This window comes from Gracilinanus agilis, chromosome 1 (genome assembly GCF_016433145.1).
Source record: "Gracilinanus agilis isolate LMUSP501 chromosome 1, AgileGrace, whole genome shotgun sequence".
Lineage (NCBI taxonomy): Eukaryota > Metazoa > Chordata > Mammalia > Didelphimorphia > Didelphidae > Gracilinanus > Gracilinanus agilis.
In genome coordinates this window covers 413,471,006-413,493,279 of record NC_058130.1, presented here as the reverse complement: position 1 = coordinate 413,493,279, position 22,274 = coordinate 413,471,006, and the positions used below count along the sequence as shown (strand labels likewise).

Genomic DNA, 22,274 nt, shown 5'->3' with positions numbered 1-22,274 from the left:
CCAAGAGAGTCAATAAATATGGGGTGTAGGGAGTTGGGAGTAGAGAGAGGAAGGAATATAAGACAAATTTGTACAAGATGTGTGTTAGGATCTGAGGATACAAAGATGAAAAATGTCATAAATTCTGACCTTACAAAGCTTACAGTGCTGTAAGGAGAATGAGACATACACAAATAAGTGTAATATAAATATGAACATGATTCAGTGCACAGAAATTTTAAAAAGTAGCCTACCAGAAGCAAGGAAAGAAGGGTCATTTCTATGTAGGAGATCAGAATCTGAATCGTACTCATGGTTTCTATTCAAATTGATGAAAGCAGTATCCTTTCTCTTAATCAGGTGAATGACATGGCCAGTCCTCAAAAGTAAGAAGTTGTCTTGGACTCAGTGAAACCTGACAGGATTAGAGGTAAGCTAAATTTAAGAGTTGTTTAGCTGACAGCTTTCACATGAGACTTTAAGTATTCTCAGCATAATATCTGATATCTCCAAAATGTTAAATACAAAAAGACCTTTATGTATTTTCCAGTGCATTGCCTTTCTCAACATGCCTGTATATCTTAACTTTTCTTCTCTTTTTTACTAACCTACAAATGCCACAACCTTTCTTTTCCCTGTACAAAAGGATATCAAACAAATTGCACTCTGTGATATATGTCACTACCTTCACTCAGGAGAAATGACATAGCTATTTTATTAGACAGGAAGTCTCAAGAGCTCCTGAACCCAATAGATAGTCTCATAAATTACCAAGAGCTCTCACCAGACCAAAACAACAATAAACTTGAAATGGGTTAAGTGGCTTTGTTATCTGGACTCCCCAACAGATCTCTGCTGGTGGTCCTTCTCTTAGGAAGTACTCTGAGGATAAAAAAATTATATATTACCTGGTACTTTGTCCCTAAAATAAAAACTTGAAATATCAGTTTGTTATCTTCATCTGGGGAATTTGGTGTCTACACTATAGTTAAGGGATACCCTGGATGGTTTGGTGACACTCTGCTAAGATCTCAAATCCACACAGAGGAATATGGTCCCATCATCCACAAACTTAAGCCAATTCTTCTTGAAATTTTACTTCATGTATTTTCACTTTAGAAGGTCCATAATTATACTACTATGGATATGGCAGTCACCAAAACAGTTCATAACCTCTTTATATTTTAGTAAATTAGTATTAGGTGATTCATGAGTTGCAAATGCCAAATATTTTATCACCAAGTGGCCAACCATCTGGCAATGAGCTTCTTCAAATGCAGCTAATATTGTCCTTGGATAGAAACAGTCTAGTGCCAGGCCTAGGCTCAAAGTTGTTTTAGTTTGGTAGGATCTAATAGAGGAGGTAGTACCTGTTAATTTAACTTTTGAAAACCAGTAGAACCAAGAGAACATTATAAACAGAAACAGAAATGTTATTTGAAGTATGACTATTGCATATCCACCTCCATAGAAAGAACTTATAAATAGAAACAAATAAATAGTGCTTTATATTTATATTAAAAATGTGTGTATATATACACACAATTATATATATTTACATATATACATATATCTTTTTGTAAAATGATGCCTTTCTAGTGAGTTGAGGGTGAGGGAGGGATATATTTGGGAATTTTAATGTAACAAACAAATAAATGTTTTGTTTTGTTTTGTTTTGTTTTTCATTTTAAAAACTCTAAGTATAGGAGGGAAAAAAAGCCAATAGTAACACTTCCATATCATAATGTAAATGGGAATAAAGGAAGAAAGGCTTTAGCAAAAGATGATGAGGAAATCAGCTGTCAAATTCTATTATTTTCACATTTTACCAACTTTAAAAAGAATGTTTCTTTTTTATTTCTAATAAAATTATTTGTTGGATTTTGAGAAGTGTGATAATTACATTAAGTCTACACTTCCCATCTTTAGATTTAATCACCAAAGGTGAGAACAACTCTAATTCTGGGAGGTCCATAACCCAAATGTGCTAGAGTGGGTGATGAATCAGAATCAACTGACTGCCCCCTAGGCAGTACTATGAAAAGCGTCTATTGTGATTGGACAAGCAAATTAGGAGGGAGGCACAGGAAGTGACACATAAGTGACCCCTTTAAAAAGAGGGAGTTGAGTGAGTGAGAGGTCTTCAGTTGAAGAGGATGTCTGGTGATGGACCTCTTCTGGTTCGTGGAGGAGTGTTGGAAAGCTGAGACCCTGGTGAGACTACTTTAAATATCTTCTTTGAATTCCACAAGGTGAGTTTAAAGACTGACTGAATCTTCCTGAACTTCTCTTAAGAAATTTCTTTTAGTAGCTCTGTGAATGAAGCTTTGCTCCATTCATCTCCAGGCCTCTGGCCCTCTAACTCTCGACTGAGAGTTAAGATCTACCTGGATTAATTAGAGAATTGTAATAAATCACCTTCTGGGTTAGATTCTTATTTCCTTATTTCCTCTCTCTCTTCCTTATTGTAAATAAACTTCCATAAAAGTCAATTTTGACTTGAGATTATTCTTAATTGAGGATTTATAATAGTTCGATCCTCTGGAAACCATCTTTTAATATATTGAACCCATAAAATCCCTTTCTCCCCCTTAAAGAAGTCATTTCTAGTTTTAGTTTTTTGCATTGATCTAATATGGTTCAATCAGAAAGAATGGTAAAAATCAAAGGAATTGCATTATAACCAGAATGTCAGCTGAGTATAATTGTGGCCTCAGAACAAACACAAGGCAAAGGAATGGAAGAAGAAAATCTCACCAATGAAAGGAAAGCATTGCAAATATAACATCCAAGTTTCCAGCTCTTCTCCTTGGTTTATTCTTTGAATGTTAGGCGTTCATCACTGCATACAGACTCTATTTTTATGGACAGAACATCAGGCTATTGCTGTACTGAATGTGCAGAAATAACAAGTCCTCTAAATCATAATCTAGTCCTCCAATCTATTGCTCCCTTCAATTGCATTCATCTCTACCGTACAACAATATAATACACTGAATCTATTTGGAAAAAGATGGTCATTTGAGTTGGCAGGAAATAAATGAGCAATATCAAGGGCACATCCTCTTACCTCTTGGACTGTTCCTATCACTCTCTCCCACCACTTAAGTTTCAAAACAGACTGGGAAAAAATACCAAGTAGTACTTGGTCTTCCTTCCCTACACAACAAATAGGACAACCAAGTGATGTGAGAGGCATCCAAATTGGGACACCTTTTGGCAAGTAGACATTCAGCAGTAGATAAAATCACACTTCTAGAACTAGGCCTCAGAGATTATTGTGTGCAGATCTATTATTTTACAGGTAAGGAAGTAAAAGGTCAGAGAAATAGTGTGGTACAAGGTCACAGAGGTAGTAAATAAAAGACAGAGCCAGGATTTGAACCCACATCATCTAACTCCAAATCTTGCTTCCTTTTTCCTGCACTGCAGTCTACATCTCCTGGACAGAGAAAATTTGTCCCAGGTCACTTAAAAGTTTGATCTGGTTTTACTTTTTGTTTAATGTCTCTTTAAGAGGAGGGGAGTGAAATCTCTGTTTTACCTTCATTGTCAACCTTTTGTACTTGTACTACCCTTAGCAAAAACTTTGAAAGGAATTGATTTTCAATAAGTTTGATTTGTTACTAAAAATGTGTGACAACATACACTTCAAGAAAATTTTATGTGATATATTTTGAAGCAAAATAGTGAACAATACAATTTTTAATGGAATTTTTTTCCTGTAATTTTTGGTTTTTGTTTTTTTCTCATTTTCAGTCATGTCCAGTGCTTAATGACCCCATTTAAGGATTTCCTTGGCAAAGATACTGAAATGGTTTGCCATTTCCTTCCTTTACTCATTTGACAGAAGAAGAAACCAAAACAGACAAGGTTGAGTGAATTGCCCAGAGTCACATAACTAGCAAGTATCTAAGGCCAGATTTGAACTCGGAAAGATGAGTCTTTCTGATTCCAGGGCTGGCACTCTAACCACTTTACCCCTTAGATGCTGTAGTTTTTAGTAGCCTTGAGTAAAATGGGGGCACTTTGCCAAAAGTTATTCACGACAGTTAATTGGAGAGAATTCTGGCATCAGAGTCAGAAGATCTTGCTTCCCAATCCTGGGTCATTCTCTATTACCCATATGGTACTTGACAAGTCAATGAGCTTCCTTGAACCTCAGTTTTATCATATGTTAAAAAAGAGTTAGAGTAGACAGCCACTAAGATCCATCCAGCTCTAAATCTCTCTTCCAAATACTTATAAAGAAAAATAATATCCATGTGAATAACATCCATTGAAATGAATCAAGTCCCAAATCTCATTTGTGATGGTTCTTTTGGTGGGAATGAGTTGGACCTGTGATTTCATCACATCTGCACTCTTGGGAAACTTAGGATCTTAGAAGTAGGCTGGGGCCATGGGAAGTTACAAGATATGTCAGAGGTAGGACTTGTACTCAGATCTTCCTAAATCCAGTCCCAGCCTCATTCTTCTATATTCCTTTAGTCATTTAGTCTTTCAATTAATATGAATTAGGTTCCTACTCTGTGCAATATGCTGAGTTCAGTGATAGCACAAATATGAAATCAAAGGCAAGCATGATTCCGGTATCCAAATATCTTAATTAAAATCTACTAACTCTGATTGTTTGAAAGCTCAGTATAATTCTTAAAACTGAAAATAGACTAAGAATTCATTATGTTGTTCTTTTCCTATGCTTCTAGAATTATTCAACTATAAGAATTCAGTCAACATATATTGAGAACTTAGCATATTCCAAGCTCAATGCTGATAATCATAGGAGAAATTCACAAGAAAGAAACACAGCCCTTATCCACAAGGTCCCAATAGTCTAGTTGAGGAGTCAAAACAGACACATATGAATTATACATCGGCTAAGAGGGGTTAGGAGGGTTTGGGGGAGAGGGAAAGAACGTGAAACATGTAACTATGGGAAAATATTCAAAATAAAAAATTTTTTTAAATGGACACATGAAATAAAGCAAAACAAAAACACAAATGGAGAAGTATAAACCATATAAGATGAATTCTCATGTGATAAAGAAATGCTTTAGTTGTCTGAGTAGGATGGTATTAGTAATGACATAAACTGACATATCCTCATTTCTATCTGTCACACACCTACTCTTATCATATCCAATATGAGATATAGTATTTTTTTGGTCTTTGGATTGTTGTATTTGGTTTGTTTGGATTTGGTGTTTCCCTTTAAGTATCTGGCTACTGAGGAAGTATTAGACTTTGAGCAGATGCCAGTGGCAGGGATGTTACTGTGACAATAAAGTTGCAGGTTGCCCTGCCCCTACTATGACTAATTTAACTAATCCCCAAAACATAAAATCACAACTTGATAAACTGTCTGTGATATTACTGTGGTCTTTCTGACAGGGATGAGGATTACAAATATAAAGATCTGCTAGAACATTTTCTTCTCTGCTCTGCTCCTTTTATCTTGGGCTGGTTAGATTATATCCAAAGTATTATTTTCAATTTTGTATACCAAATTTAAAGAGGGCAAAGACAAGTTGGAAATCATCCAAAATTGGGTGGCCAGGGAACCAAAAGCTATAAGACAGTAGTTTCACCCAATATTGAGTGAGCAAAGTGAAAAGTCAAAAAGACAATGTCAACTTCAATCATCTCAACTCCGTTCTTTCTACTATCACTACTCCAATAGGAATGAATTTATTCATTCAATCAGTCAGTCAATCAGTCTGTCAGGCAACAAGTATAGCCCCTGACCTCAAGGAATTTTATCATATAGCAGAAGAAATAAATAGCTATAAAGTAATGAACACTTGTCAAAGTATGTCAGAACTTATATAAACAAATGTATTTTGTCCTTTAGAGTTGATACATTGATAAGTTACATATTTATTTGAGGCATTATGTCTTTACATCTTTTTTGGAAGTGTTTCTCAAGCTATGCTCTATAGAATTCTGAGTTTCTACAAAGCTGTTCATTCAATGAATTCTGTTTCAGTCAGAATTTATGATGGTGGACAAGAAACCAAAGCAATTTCACCCTTTGTTTTACTTCTATAGCACTTCTCTTATTCATTTTCTTATCTCTCCTTACAGCTACCAGACATCAGCATATCATGGTTGGATAATTTCAGTACCTTCCAAACATCTCTCTGTATCCAGTCCCTCCTTTTTCTAATTCATCATCCACACAGCCCCAAAACTGATGATTTTCCCAAAGTTCAGATCTAACTTTGCCATATTCCTGCTCAAAAACTTCCAATGATACCATCTCATTTCTAAGGTAAAATCTAAACCCCTACTTTTGGCATTTAAAACTTTTCACAATCTGAATTAATCTACCACACATTCTTTCAAACTGATTGATTTATTATTATAAAAATTATATTTTTCCCATTCCAGTTTCATACCTTTTTCTATGCTGTTCCCCATATTTGGGATGTATCCCCCTCAATTTTGTGTACTTCTGATACTGAAGTGAATAGCCTTGGTTACATGTGTTCTCCTTATTTGTGACTCAATATCATTGTACTATGTTCTCATTCTTCTCACTGACCCTATTTATATTAATAGGAGATTGTGTCCCAGATGCCTCACATTTGTTAAGAGCTAATCATGGCTGACTAATTGTTCATAGGAAGCACACCTTTAAGGGACCATAAGGTATAAGTAGCAGAAGAGAGAAATCTTCAAATAGCTCTAAAACCCAAGACAGAAACTGCCCTTTGAAGACTCAATACATTAGTGAGATTATGAGTCTGAGTTGGAGAATAGCCAGTAGGAGTAAGGCAAAGGGAGTAAGTATACAACGCATGAGCAAATATGTATATGAATATATATAATATTTTTCAAACTGTTTGTATACTGGCATATATGTGGATATGTATGTATACATGTGTTCATGCTTTCAAGCTAATAAATTAATTCACATATACTCTCAAATAATAATATATCTTAAAGTATTGCTATACTATTATAATTGGATCTAATATCATAAACTAGAAGAAATAATAATATTAGTATATCTATATACATGTATATATGATAATAGATAAAATTATTGCTATGAATATGCCTATATATACATAAAAATATATGTATAATATGTGAGGAAAATTGTCTAAACTCTGAATTTTATTAAAGACTATCAGAGACAATTTATTACTTGGAGAATAGTTCAGTTCCCTGTACTATTCAGAAGGCTTGTTTTCTCTGCCAATCATCTTTCAGCTAGTATCTTAAAGTAATCCAAAGATAACTTTTTCCAGCAAAATGAAACAAAGGTACATAGTTAAAATTAAAAGTTGTTTATTCATTTATCATTTAAACAGAATGATAATATTAATAGAAGCCTTCTGGTATCCTCCTGAAACCAGTTGCACTCTTTAACCACTCCCTTCAGGGATTCTCCTTTCAAAGTATTCAAAAAAAACGAACAAAAGATATCTCTCTTAACTAAATTAAACAAGAAGACCTCCCTCTTTATTCTTAGTTTGGTTACTGTAAACAGCACAGACTCCCTAATGTTCTTATTTTCAGAGAATTAAAGTCCGTTCTTGAAAATGATTAAATTTTATGTTAAAAGAAAACTGATTAGATATTATAATCAAATGAAATTGAGGAAACTACTCTACCAGTACTTTCAGCACCTGCTCTGCAACTTGAAGTTTTAGAGAGTTGCCTGTGTAAGGGTTAAAATAGGGGTTTTGACAAAATAAGAGAGCAGCTTTTAATATTTAAGTTTTAATGAGAATATAATAAAGCTGTAAATTAATATTATCCCTTTGAGCCAGAAAAAAGAAAACTTCTAGCAGCTTTTAACAATTAACAATTAGTTTAATTAAAATAGAGATAGTAAAAGAATATAGTAACGGAGGGAAAGATAGAAAAGAGAAAAGAGAGATTACTAATCTTATACCCTATAAATATACCTAAAATTCCTAATACTACCTTTAAGTGTCTTCTCAGGACAGTTTCTTCTGCCTGGCACAACCCAGGCCTACTCTAACCTACTCTATCTATAAATTATTCATTAACTACCTAACTCCCTAAAATAATAGACAGCTACCACTCACTCATTCCTTCAATCAGTTTTCTATAGCAGCCCAAATGTCAATAGCCAACTGACAGCAGATCCTTGCCTCAGAGGCAGACCTCTTGCTCTCTAGAGATCCCAGAGGCAAAAAGCCCTTTGAAGGCTAAAGTCAAAAGCCTTCTCAGTAAACTCAGGCCCGCCTTTATATTCCTGCAACTAAAGGCCAACCCATGCTACCAGCAACCAACCCCCAAAGACCAATTCATGCACAGCAGCCAACTTCCCTACAACTGCCAGTCCTAACTGTCAGCAACTGACTCACCAAATGTCCTCAACTGACAGCCTGCAACTGACACTGGCTTAGCAGCAGGCTCTCTTCCTGTCACTATGGGCTGGTTAATCCCTACACATCTCTATGGTAAGAGGACCTTCAGGTTCCCCATTAAAGTTAAATTAAAAAAAGAATAAAGAATTCCTCTTTACACCTGGAACACAAAGAGATTGTTAATTGCCGGGGTCACACATTCAAAATGTGTCAGTGGTAGATAGATAGATAGATAGATAGATAGATAGATAGATAGATAGATAGATGAATATATTGAGTATGTACATACATATATAAATACATTTGTGAAAATTAATATATATATATATATATATCATCCTTCATCCTCAATGTGAATAGTCCATCTTCTGTTCCTGTTATACCTTGAAGACCTCTTTTAGCTGTGCTTTTTTTCCCCTTATATGTAACATTATTTTTTTAATTTTTAATTACAAATTCTGTCCCTTCCTCTACTACCTCCACCACTCATTGAGAAGGAAAACAAAATATTATTGAAGTCATGCAAAACGACGTCACATTCCCATGTTGCAAAAAAAAAAGAAAAATAAAGTTTCATATATATATATGTGTATATATATACATATATATGTATATATATTTAAAACCCTTACCTTTTGTCCTGGAATCAATACTGTGTGTTGGTTCTGTTGTGGGTAAATTACTGGAGGCAGGTTGGTAATCCGAAGGCTGCTAAGCCTCACTTGACCTGACAGGCTCTGTCGACTGAGTCTGCCAAGTAGGCACTGGAAATCACAGGCACTGGATGAATCCAGGCTATTGGGTAAAGTGTTTGCCAGGTGGTTACCCAACGTGTCAGTGACCCCAAGCCTATGGAGATAAGCTTAGCCAAGCCTCTGCCCACAAAAGCACCCAAATCAGAAACCTAATGGGAGTCGTGTGTTTAACAACTCCTCTAGCCCTGACCTGGGGTTGGATTTGATGGTAAAGGATTGGTTTGGGATGGTATAGATATGCTCGCTGGATTAAAGCTATTCTGACTGTGGTTTATAAATCTCTTCCCTAATCAGCTATAGATGATTCACCAATTAGGAAAGGAACACCAATCTTCTTTGTTTGAACTGTAACAGGGTTTATTTGTTATCTATAAGGGTTAGGAACAAGGAAACAGGATAAAGAGTTTGGGGAAATATTAAGCTAAGTCTAAATGAATAAAGGTGAACTGAATCAACTGGATGATAGATTTGGTAATTGGCTGGAGCTTTCTTGTCACTCTCACAATCCCTGACTCAGCCAGGCTGTGGCACAAGCCAAAGAATAGGGAAAATTAGTGATATTCTTCATATTGGTTGTGATGATGTTTCTCTCAGCAGTATTAACTAGCAGGTAATTGATTGGCAACCAGATATGGATGCTGGATTGCCTACTCTCCCTCCAATCCACCCTCCTCCCAAGAATCCTCAAGAATGAGAGACCCAGTTTGTTGTTATCCCTGGGTATTTATAGCGTGGTTCCAACTGTCTTCTGGCCCTGGCTCACGCCACCCTAGGCACATTCCAAGGTCTTCAACCGACATTCCTGTCATTCAAAATATCCTCCATCTTGTCCCAGAATTTGCTTATTACAGTTCCAATGCAGAAGAGTGGCAAGGTCTAGGTAATTGGGGTTAAGTGACAAGTCATACAACTAGGAAATATATCAGAGATTAGATCTGAACCCAGAGACTTCACATGTCTAGGCCTGACTCTATCCCCTGAGCAGCCTAACTGCCGCCCCAAAAAAATAAAGTTTTAAAAAAACATATGCTTTAATTTGCATTCAGACTTTATTAGTTCTCTCTCTGGAGAAGGATGGAATTTTTTTACTAGAAACTTTTGGAATTATCTTGAATCATTATATTGACCAGAGAAGCTAAATTTTTCACAGATGATCATTCTTACAATATTTCTGTTACTGTGTCCATTTATTAATGTGCCCATTGATCTCCTGGTTCTGTTCACTCTACATCAGTTTATATAGGTCTTCCCAGTTTTTCTGAAACCATCTCTCTCATCAATTTTTATAGAACAATAGTATTCCTTCATAATCATGTATCATTATTTGTTTAATCATTCCCCAATTAATGGACAACCCCTCATTACAATGCAACCACAAAAAGAGCTGCTATAAATATTTGGGTACATATGAAACCTTTTCATTTTCTTTGTTCTCTTTGGATATGGACTTAATTAGTGGTATTGTTGAGATTAAAGTATATACACAGTTTTATAGTCCTTTGGGAATAGTTCTAAATTGTTCTTCAGAATGGTTGGATCAGTTCACAAATCCATCAAACAGTGAGTGCATCAGTGTACTATTTTTCCACATCTCCTCTCAAATTTATCTTTTTCCTTTTCTGTCATGTTAGCCAATCTGATAGGTATGTGGTATGCCTCAGAGTTGTTTTTACTTGTATTTATCTAATTATTAGGAATTTATAGAATTTTTATATAGCCATTGTTAGGTCTGATTTTTTTATTCTGAAAACTGCCAGTTCATATTTTCTGACTATTTGTCAATAGAGAAATAGTTCTTTTTAAAAATAAATTTGGCTCAATTTCACGTATATTTGAGAAATGACGCCTTTAACAATGAGAAATGAAGCCTATTACAAAAGAAATATAAAAATAATTCCTAGTTTCCTGCTTTCCTTCTAATTTTGGCTTCATTGTTTTTATTCATTTAAAAATGTTTTAATTTCACATAATTAAAATTAAAATTACCCATTTAACTTCCCATAATCCTCTCTGTCTCCCATTTGCTCATAACTTTTTCCCTTGTCCATAAATCTGATAGTTAATTTTTTTCCATGCTCCCCTAATCTGCTTATGAAATCACCCTTTATGTCTAAACATGTACCTATTTGATCTTGTGTTGGTATATGATATGAGATGTTGGTCTATGCCTCATTTTTGTGAACCTGTTTTCCTGTTTTCCCAGTAGTTTTTGTCATAAAGTGAATTTTTGCCCCAAAGCTTGGATCTTTATTTGGGTTTATCAGACAATGTGGATTACTAAGGCCATTTATTTCTGCATATTGTGTATATAATTTATTTCACTGATCAACCTATTTCTTAGCCTGTACCAGGCTGTTTTAATGATTATTCTTTTGTAATATAGTTTTAAATCTGGCACTGCTAGGCTGCCTTCCTTTACAATTTTTTCATTGATTCCATTAATATTCTTGATTTTTTTGTTCTTCCAGATGAATTGTTATCATTTTTTCTATTACTATAAAATAATTCTTTGGTAGTTTGATTACTCTTGCTGTTGAAAATTATTTACTGGTGCTATGATACCAATGGGCATAGACAATGAAAGGAATCCACAAGAGATTTTGCCCTCCCATACACTCTTGCCCACCCACAGCCACACACAGTTTTCATGTCTCCTATTGGGCAGGGGCATGGTCATTCACATGGCTCTGATTCACAGAGAATCCATATATGAAATCTTTCTGATAAGATAATAGGTCATTGGCCTTTATCATGTGACCCATTGCCTTGCCTCCACACATCCTGACCCTGATATCTAACCTGCAGTTGTGCCCAAAAGACATCCAGACCTTTCCCTACAGCCTTATACCTTGTCCCTGCTACATGTATTAGCTTCCCAATTTAAAATGTCAGCTCTTACAGAGCAGAGAATGGCTTGATTTTTGATTTGTATTCCCAGCATTTAGTGTAATTTTTGGAATATGGTAAGAACATAAAAATTGCTTTTCCATTCCATTTTGTAGTCTCCTTTGACCCAGCCATTTTCTTCTATGCAATACTCTATTTTCTTAATTTTTGAAGACCATTATATGTTCCACTGACATATAAATAATGCATGTCATTATGTCCCATGTTTTACTGACTTTAAATGCTAATATAAATAGATGATACTTTGCTTTCATAGAAATCATATCATAACAATTTCATGTAGTTATTGTATGCATTTCCATATTTATATATGTGTGCATATATAATTATGTATTTAGATAAATTCACATATGTATGTATATATAGAGAGAGAATATATTAGCATTTGGAGTTTTAATAGACATTGATGCATAAATATCTATGTGATTATGCTATCTTTTTTATAAAAATTCTTGTGCCAATGCCCATTATAAATAATTGGGTAAAATCTGTAAGTTTGAAGACAAGGAAATGCTTTTAACTAATACTCCAACAATGAAATAAACAACCATAAACCTACTTTGAATATGAAATATAAAATACAAAAGAAATGCAAATATGTCAACAGCAATCCCCCATTTGGGTTTAATTCTAGTGATCCAGATGTGCAATGAGTGTCATGTTACTAGATTTTTGAAAAATAGTTCCATGGTTCTGGCAAAATTACAAAAACATTTACATACCAAACATGGCTCATTTAGACAAAACTCTAGAATTTTTCAAGTGGAAAGACAATGAACTGAAACAATCCCAAAAGAAAAAAAAATACTGGCTAGTGTAAGTGAAAGAGAAGATTAATTTTATTGTGAAATATCAAGCATTAGAGCTATCACAACCAATATTGTTCCCAAGCATCGGACAATACTGATAGCAAACAAGCATAGCATCTTCATTGTCAGGTGTTCTATAGGTAGATGTTGAATAAAATACAGTAGAAAATAAAAAATTGTTTTTAAATCATAAAACCTTGTAAGTCATAGTAATATTGAGAGCTGTAACTAATATATGAAAAATGGGACTTTGTCTCAGTTCACTCATATTTGGGGGGAATCCCCTTCCTCTTCAATATAATGAGGTGCTTTCCTCTAGAAGGGCATACTTTCTACCAGTAGTACCTGCCATCCCAGAACTTCACCTTGTGGTCCTCTACTGGTTTTTGCCACTCACTGTAGTCATACTTAAACTGCCACACCCAAAGTCATATCATTAAAACACTCCTTTTCCTGTGCCAACTTACTCTCCAATCACCTCTCCTAGACTAACTCCACCTATGGTCAGATTGTCTTCTCTAAGCTACATCCCACCACACTTTCAACTGCTTTTTCTCCAAGTGAAAGAATTCCTATGGACAGCTATTAAAACAAAAACATCCACAGCCTGACCCATTCTCCAGTCCATCTTCCATGCTGAGAAGTAGAAATTTTTCAGCCTAAATAATATACAGTGGAGACTATATCTTGAGACCATTATGCTAGATAGGAATGGCTGGTAGAAATTCTGATATGCCTGCAAATTGTTTTCTGCTGAGAGTATTAACTGGATTAGCACTAGAACCTCTATCATCTTCAATTCCTCAGGGTCATTCTTCCCTCATATCCATTCCCAATCCTCAATGTTTCTCTCTAATTACAGGGACATCACTCTAGTTCAGACCCTCATTAACTCATACTTAGAATATTGCAATAGTTTTGACTGGTCTCCCTGTCCCAACTATTCTACATTTCAGTGTATCCTCAACATTGCTGCCAATGTGATTTTTCTAGAATATAGAAGTAAATATTTCACTGCCTCTACCACACACTCAATAAATTCTTTTGACTCTCTATTCCCTCCAGGATCACCTCTGTTTGGCATTTATTCTTCTTGTTAGTCTGTCTTCTATCCCTCTGACTGGAGGACTAGAAGGTAGAGCAAAAAACTCACCCCAAAGTCTCCCTTTATAGAAGGTTTAGACTGTCTAGCTAACTCTTCATTTCTCACAAGTTGCTTTGCTAGGTTTGGGCTCTACCATCATCACATCCCTGAACTGTGTACTTTCTGCTGCCCATTCCTCTAATTTTCAAATTCCTTTGTTTATTGTCTTCCCTCCATCAAATTGTAAATCCTTGAAGACATAGACTTCCTTTTTCTTATTTCTATCCCCAATGGTTAGCATGATGTCTGGCCCATAGTAGGTGCTTAAAACATTTGTTTTACATTGTGTCACACTGAATCATGTCTTATCATGTTGTTTTGCATAGATAAATCACAGGTACCATGAAATAGACATAATCTATGAATATTTTCATAACGTACCAGTGATACGTATTTGCAAAATTATAATCAAGATTTTTATGATGCTTTTGGTTGTTAATACCCTCAGCTTTAAGTTATACAATGATATGATCAGTACAGGGCAATAAAAATAAGATCATTTAAAAGTCCAGTTTGGAAGAAGAGAAGCAGAATCAAGAATTGATTTTAATCTAAAGAGGGAAAATATAAAGAAAGTAAAGTCATTTAAGATGACTTCACTTAATGCCAAGTCTAGAAATTAGAATAATTTCCACAGAAAAAAGATCCCCAGAAAAACTATGATCCTCAGAAAAACTACAATTCCCAGTACCCTACTCACTTCCTGTCATTATGTGCTGGCATAGACAGGATAAAAATTAGGTGTAGCCCTGCCTCTTGGTCTCTTTCCTTCCTGTCTCAGCTTTGGTGGAACAGGGATTTTTGAGCAGGTAAAAAAACTTAGTCATGTGGTTCTGTTTTGTCAGATAATAAACTTTATAAAAGTAATACTTGAAGTATTGGACTTTAATTCTTACACTAGTAAGTTTCTAAGGCCAGATTTAAATTCAAGGCTTTCTGACTCTAGGCCCAGCATTCTCTCCTGTCTCTAATATCATTAAAGATGCTATAAAAGAGTTCTCATGTGTCACATGATTTTAAAGAAGAGATAGGCATACTTAGATTGGAATTTTAATAAGGCCTTTTAAAGTGTGAAGGAATGAATCCACCTACTAGATTAAATATGCCCCCAAAGTCATTATTAGTGGTTATTTGCTCATAAATAAACATTTTTTTCTACAATGCTTGACAGAAGATGTTAAAACATCTTAGTACCTACACAAAACAATATATACTACAACCATCACTATAAGAACCTTTTCATAAAATGAAAGGTAAAACTATCATGGAATACTTATACAGAGAGGCATTGAATACTACCTTTGGAAAAGTAGACTGAGAAATCCATCAAAGACAATGGAGGGGGTACCTAGGTGTCTAAGACAGAGAGTCAGGCCTAGAAATGGGAGGTCCTGAATTCAAATCTGGCCTCAGACACATTCAGCTGTTTAACCCTGGGCAAGTCACTTAATTCCCATTCCCTAGGCCTTAATGTTCTTCTGCCTTGGAACTGATACACAGTATTAATTCAAAGACAGGAGGTAATGGTTAAAAAAAAGAAAGAAAGAAAGAAAGAAAGAAAGAAAGAAAGAAAGAAAGAAAGAAAGAAAGAAAGAAAGAAAGAAAGAAAAGACCAATGGAAATGCATGGATGATTGCCTCACTATATAGCCAGCACTCTCTGTAAAACTTAAACATAATTTCTGATTGAAATCTTCCTCCAGAGAAAGAACTGATAAATAAAAACATGCTTGTCAGATTTTTACATATACATGTAAATATATATTTGTAAAATTATGCCTTCCTTAGGGAGGGGAAGAGATAGATACCTGGGAATGTCAATGTAGCAAACAAATGAATAGAAGAGTAAAAAAAAATTAACTAAAACACATTGAACTAGGATTCGAAAAACTAAAGCACATCAGAAATTCTAGGACCTACAGCTTTGCCCTGGTGAAGAGAGAGTGGCTCCTCAGTCAGAGAAGAAATGTGTACCACACCAATTTACTGTGACCTAGGAAAGGTTATTAAGGATGTCTTAAACAAAGAATATGAGTTTGGTATGGTTAAAATAGATCTTAGATCCAAGTCTTCCAGTGGAGTGGAATTTTCCACATCTGGTCATTCATATACTTACCTTCATTCAAAAATGGAACACAGACAATACTCTGGGCACAGAAATGAGCATGGAGAATAAGTTGGCTGATGGTTTGAAGCTGACTCTTGACACCATATTTGTACTAAACACAGGCAAGAAGAGTGGTAAATTAAAGGCCTCCTATAGAAGAGACTTTCAGTCTTGGTGGAAATGTTGACATTGATTTCTCTAGACCGACCATGTATGGCTGGGCTCTATTGGCTTATGAAGGATGGTTTGCTGGCTATCAGATGAATTTTGATACAGCCAAATCCAAACTCTCTCAGAATAACTTTGCCCTGAGTTATAAAGGTGATGACTTCCAGCTGCAAATACATGTGAATGATGGCACTAAATTTGGAGGGTCAATCTACCAAAAAGTTAATGAGAAGAGTGAAACTTTGATAAATCTTGCTTGGACAGCTGGCAGTAACAACACCCATTTTGACATTGCTGCTAAGTATAAGCTGGATCACAAAACTTCTTTATCTGGTAAAGTGAATAATGCCAGCCTTATTGGACTTGGTCATACTCAGACATTGTGAGCCAGTGTAAAATTAATACTGCCAGCTTTAATTGATGGAAAAAACTTCAAAGCAGGAGGTCATAAAGTTGGGTTAGGATTTGAATTGGAAACTTAATATAGTTTTTAAGTAAAAGTATCAGATCTGTCCCTGGAAATGAAGAGAAATTAACCCACTCTGGTTTGGCCTTAATATTCTTCTGTGAAATTTCCACAATGTGAACTTTTTATTCTTCCAAAGAAGTGTTGTAGCACTACCACACTGAAGTCTAGAGGTTTTTGAGTCTATTATAAGAGAGAGATACTTGAAGGAATGCATGGAAGTTGTAATGTTTGTGCCACATTTCAGTTCATTTTCTCAGTGTTATTTAAATTTGTTCTTCAGTGACAGTGTGGTGTCATGTTATAAAGGAAATGACCTGATCCTCCAGTTTGTACATAATGTTCTGCATGTCCTATGCCACTTTTTTATGACCTTTTATCAAATTGGTCTCTGTGCTACAGTGAAAGCTTTGGTTTTGCATCAAAGTAAAATAAATTCATCACATTTGAAACAAAAAAAAAAAAGAAAGAAATTCTAGACACCACCAAAGCCAAAACATTAAGGTAATATAAATAGTTAAAGCAATATAGGGAACAAAATAAACAATTCTCAAGAAATCAAAAACTTGACATAGACTTAAGAAGCAAAGTGACCTGAGAAGAAGAAGAATCCTCCAAATAAGAGGATGTGGAAATGGAGATTTTCAGTATATCTATATACTTACAAGAAATGCAGCATAATGAAAATGAAACTTGAATCAAATGCAAAACAGAAAGTTTGTGGAATGTTAATATGATAAGCACCAGTACTGTTTAAAAAAGAGAGATGCTTATGGAAAGGGGCTACCATAAGATGCAAATAACATAATATATATAAAGTATCATGTAGATGTACAATTACTATTACTATCACTACTACTGTTAATGCTACTTCTACTAATTCTACTACTACTACTATTGGCTGCTGCTGCTACTACTACTACTACTACTACTATTACTACTACTACTACTACTACTACTACTACTACTACTACTACTACTACTACTACTACTACTACTACTGTTACTGCTATTACTATTACTGCTACTCCTCCTCCTCCCACCTCCACTACTAATATTTATCAGTTTAGAAAAGGTAATTTTTTGAAAGTGCATTTTAAAACTATAGTTTCTCTCACCTTGAGCTTCTCCATTTCACTGGTTCTGAGTCTTTTCTGAGAAGCATTTGGCATACTAGAATGGATCTTGAGTCAGAAAGATATGGGTTTCATTCTGATTTCTGATACTAGTTATATGACCCTAGATACATCACTTAGCCTGCATTGACCTCATTTGCCTCATCTATACAATAAAGTTGGAACTTGGTGGTTTCTGAGATACCTTCAAGTTCTAAATGAATCATCCTAAGTCTAGTCTAAAACCCTCATTTAATAGATGAGGAGATGGCCAAGGGAAGATTAAGTCACTGACCTAGGTCACCTAGATTGCTAGAATCTGAGACAAAAATGTGAGCCCAAGCCCTTTGACTCCAGAGCCAGAATGCTTTACATTACACTGCAGTGCCTCCTAATTTTCAGCTCTGTAAAAGCAGGACATAACACCCATAGTACCTATCTCATACTGCTGTGAGACTTAAATGAGACAAGGGATATCAAGCACTTTGCAAGACTTAAAGCAGTAAATAAATATCAGTTTAAATTATTTACTATAACCCATACAACTTACCTTAGCACAAAATAAATGTCGTATTTTGTGGAGAATGAGATTTTTCTGGCACCAAAAATGGGTGAATACATAAGGGAAAAAATGTGTCTGTCATTGTGGTCCTGAATAATATAACCTTATAACCTAGGGAGCTGCTTACATTGCCCAACCATAATTTAGTCCCTCATTGGACACTTCCTTACACTGTTCTCAAATTGTTTCATGCATGTACATGTGTTTGTCTCTTGTCCCCAGCCATACTGTTAGCTCCTTGAGTCAAGTTATACCTGTTTTCAGTATTATTATGATGTTCTAATTTCCCTCTCATAGTAGAACATAACAGAAGAACAAAAAAAATGGGATTCTTTCATAAATATATTCATAATCACATTCTGAACTCTTCAGGTATCAGCATTGTGGATCCTTATTTGTGTTACCTCTGGCTTGAGCACTGTGTTTTCTCCCTCAAGTGGGGCCCAGTTTGGGGATCAGGTGGGTTCAGAACTGTAAGAAGCTTGACCTTAAAGAGAAAGGTTTCAGATTTCTTGTGTCGTCTGGCTAATTATGCCTCCACCCAATATACTTGAGAGAAATCTCTTAAATAAGGCTTACATCTAGGGTCTCCCCCAAAACAAACAGCCTTCTTCTAGAAACACAGTCACCTATTTATATTCCTCTGTATAAAGAGATGTTCAACCCCTCACCCAGCAAAAAAAAATCTTCATAAATGAGAATTAGCATTTACTTAAAACATGAAATACTTTGGAGGATTGCTGAACAGGTAATCAAGCTTTTACTTCTGATCCTCTCTGCTTACAAAAGTCTCAAATCCAGATATCTGGCAAGTGAAGGTCTGGTTAGGGCTTTATCACTTTTGCTTTGAAATCCTTCTAGTGATAACACTCTTCTCCTTTACAAAACAATGAAATTGCAAGATCTCCCTTCTAACAGTCAGCATCCAACTGTAGAATTCTAGAATTCTCAATCTCATGTGGAAGCCTGCAAGCTTAGAAATAACCACCTCAGGATACGTGTTTAATGACCTATTTCAATGGAAGAAGCACAAAGTACAAGAAGCAGCCAGAAATTTGAGATCCAGTCTCAGGTTCCGATTGACAAGTGCAAGTTCTCACTGATATATGTATGAAATCTCCATAATTGCTACTGAAGGGGGAAAGGGAAGGAGAGAACTGGAATTGGATAACTTGTATAAAGTCCACCTTAGAAAAGAAATGAGAATTCATCACTCACTCACCATGGATTTCTGAATAAATTAACAATTCTTTCTGAAACCCCCTGCCCTTCCCTTCCTTACCCTGCTCTCAAATCAAGAGATCAGAACACAAATAGTCCACTTGAAAGGGGCCAACGCATAAATAATCCCATATAGACTCCATGTGATAGGCCTACTATATTTTCTTTAAACTTCACTGTAATCAATTCACCCTTAATATTTTAGCTTTCATAGAGAGGAATGTAGAATTCCTGCCCACATCAATTTAATACCAAAGCTCTATTGCCCCTGTTTCTGTGTATAACCTGAACCTCGAGAAAATTAAAGGATATGTCAATCACTCAAGTGCAGGCAAAAAGAGAATGAACAATAGAGACAAGGAGCCAGCTTTGATGTAGCTAGGAGTGTAATGAGGAGAAAATGCCAAATAACAGTTACAGATATGAGATAAAATGACCTTTCATTGATGTGCCTGTGAATATCATTGAGATAAAAAGATAGTAATAATAAAGTGGAAAAAAAAGTTCCCAGGTTTCATGAGGAGCTCAGCAGTTTGACAGGAAGCACAGATGGCTTGAGCCAGTCCAAGCAAAGACCCCAAGCTGCACCACAGCTGCAGGCTAGAAAGACCTTCGCTAGAACCACACAAAGGCCAGTCAGACATGTCAGGGAGGCGAGCAGGAGGCAGCAAGAGAAGTCGAGATTAATGAGGAAGAGCATAATGAGAAGGAGCAACAACTGGAAACCCTGGTGGTGACATCAGGAAAAGAGCCAGAGAAGACAACCTTGTTATCACATCTGTTCAGTCATTATAATTAAATGGTAATGTTCAGCTCTTGTTGGGTTACCAGGGTGGAATTCCAAGTGGGAGAGACGCCCGCTGCTTACTTGGTCCTGCTGTCGCTGCCCTTCTCATTGAATCTGAGGAATCGTTCCACGAGCTAATGGGCAGGGTGTTTGGAGCAAGTGTTAATTTTGGATTACATCTGAGTGGAAATAAGATGAAGGTCTGGGGAATGCTTCAACTTCACTCAGATGTTTCATTTCCATTTGCTAGTGCTGTAGAATACCCAGGGACATTTTTCACTCCAATTTGGAAGATTTCATAAGCCTCTCAACTTGGAGGTATTGATCCAAATGCCTGAGCTATGCCCACCTGCACACGTGCTATGTAAGAGATTCTACAATCATCTGGAAAGAATAAATGAAGTAAACATATAGATTTTATTCCATATTTTAAAATATCTTTCCACTTATAATAGCCAGATGGTCCCTGACCAAATTTCAGAGTGATTCCATTTAGGGATATTCAAAATCATTAGGGCTATTATTTCAGACTTGATATATCCAAAACATAGAAACCTATGTCCAAATGGAAAACAGTTTGCCCACTGTATCTGCAAAATCAGCAAGATATTCAGGGCCCAAATATCTTAAAGTATATTTTAAGGGATTTATTGCTTTGATATATTAAAATGAATATAGATCTTAGAGTTGAGAGGCCTGGGTTTCAATGCTGGCTCTTTATGAACTGTCTGATTTGCAGTGAGTCATTGAACTTTTCTGCATATCAGTTTTCTCATTTGTAAAATGAGGACAGAATGTGTTTACAACACCTACTTCAGAAGCTTGTTTCCAGGAAAGAATTGTGCAAACGTAAAGTACTATATAACCAGTGTTTGGCCAATGGGAGCCCTCTTCTCAGATTATGATCAGCATGTCCCTTCTGCTGCCAAATCATTTTGGGAGGTTTAAAGAGTCTGTTTGGGGAAATGTGTGATGACATGTAATGGAGGGCCTTGCTCATCACCTTTCAATTTACTCAATTGTGAAGAAAAGGACTTTTGATTGGCTACTGAGTTAGAACTGGGTATGCATTCAAAGGGCACTAACACCAAAATAAATTGCTTCATCTTTCCTGCCTGATTGAATGTGAGTGAGTAGGCAAGCACCAAGGTAGGTAGGGACAGAGTTATAGTGCCTGTGGCCTAGTTTCTCCATCCAGATCAACATGAAGACATGAGCAGGCTCTGTTACTGCTTTTGTCCTTGTGTCTATTTTTCATGTCTTCACTAAAGGAAATATACCTATACTCTTTGGATAGGTAGGTAACAAAACTTTATTCAGTACTTAATATGTGCTATAGACAGAGCAGAGGTATAAAAATGTAAGCAAGATTAAAAACAGTTACTATACTCAAGGAGTTTATATATTTTTTTAAATTTAAACATTTATTAATATTCATTTTTAACATGGTTACATGATTCATGCTCCTACTTTCCCCTTCACCCCCCCCGCACTCCCCCAACCCATGACTAATGCACATTTCCACTAGTTTTGTCATGTGTCCTTGTTCCAAATTGTTGGTAGTTGCATTGGTGTGGTAGTTTCGAGTCCACATCCTCAATCATGTCCACCCCGACCCATGCGTTCAAGCAGTTGTTTTTCTTATATGTTTCCTCTCCTGCAGTCCTTCCTCTGAATATGGGTAGCATCTTTACCATAAATCCCTCAGAATTGTCCTGGGTCATTGCATTGCTGCTGGTACAGAGGTCCATTACATTCGATTTTACCATAGTATATCAGTCTCTGTGTACAATGTTCTTCTGGCTCTGCTCCTTTCACTCTGCATCAGTTCCTGGAGGTCTCTCCAGTTCACCTGGAACTCCTCCAGTTTATTATTCCTTTTAGCACAATAGTATTCCATCACC

The 22,274-nt window shown here is 35.8% G+C and overlaps 1 pseudogene; it reads left to right on the top strand.

Annotated features, from left to right (window-relative positions):
- Nucleotides 1–15,910: 15,910 nt before the first annotated feature.
- On the top strand, nt 15,911–16,701 carry LOC123252330 (annotated as a pseudogene).
- Nucleotides 16,702–22,274: the final 5,573 nt, after the last annotated feature.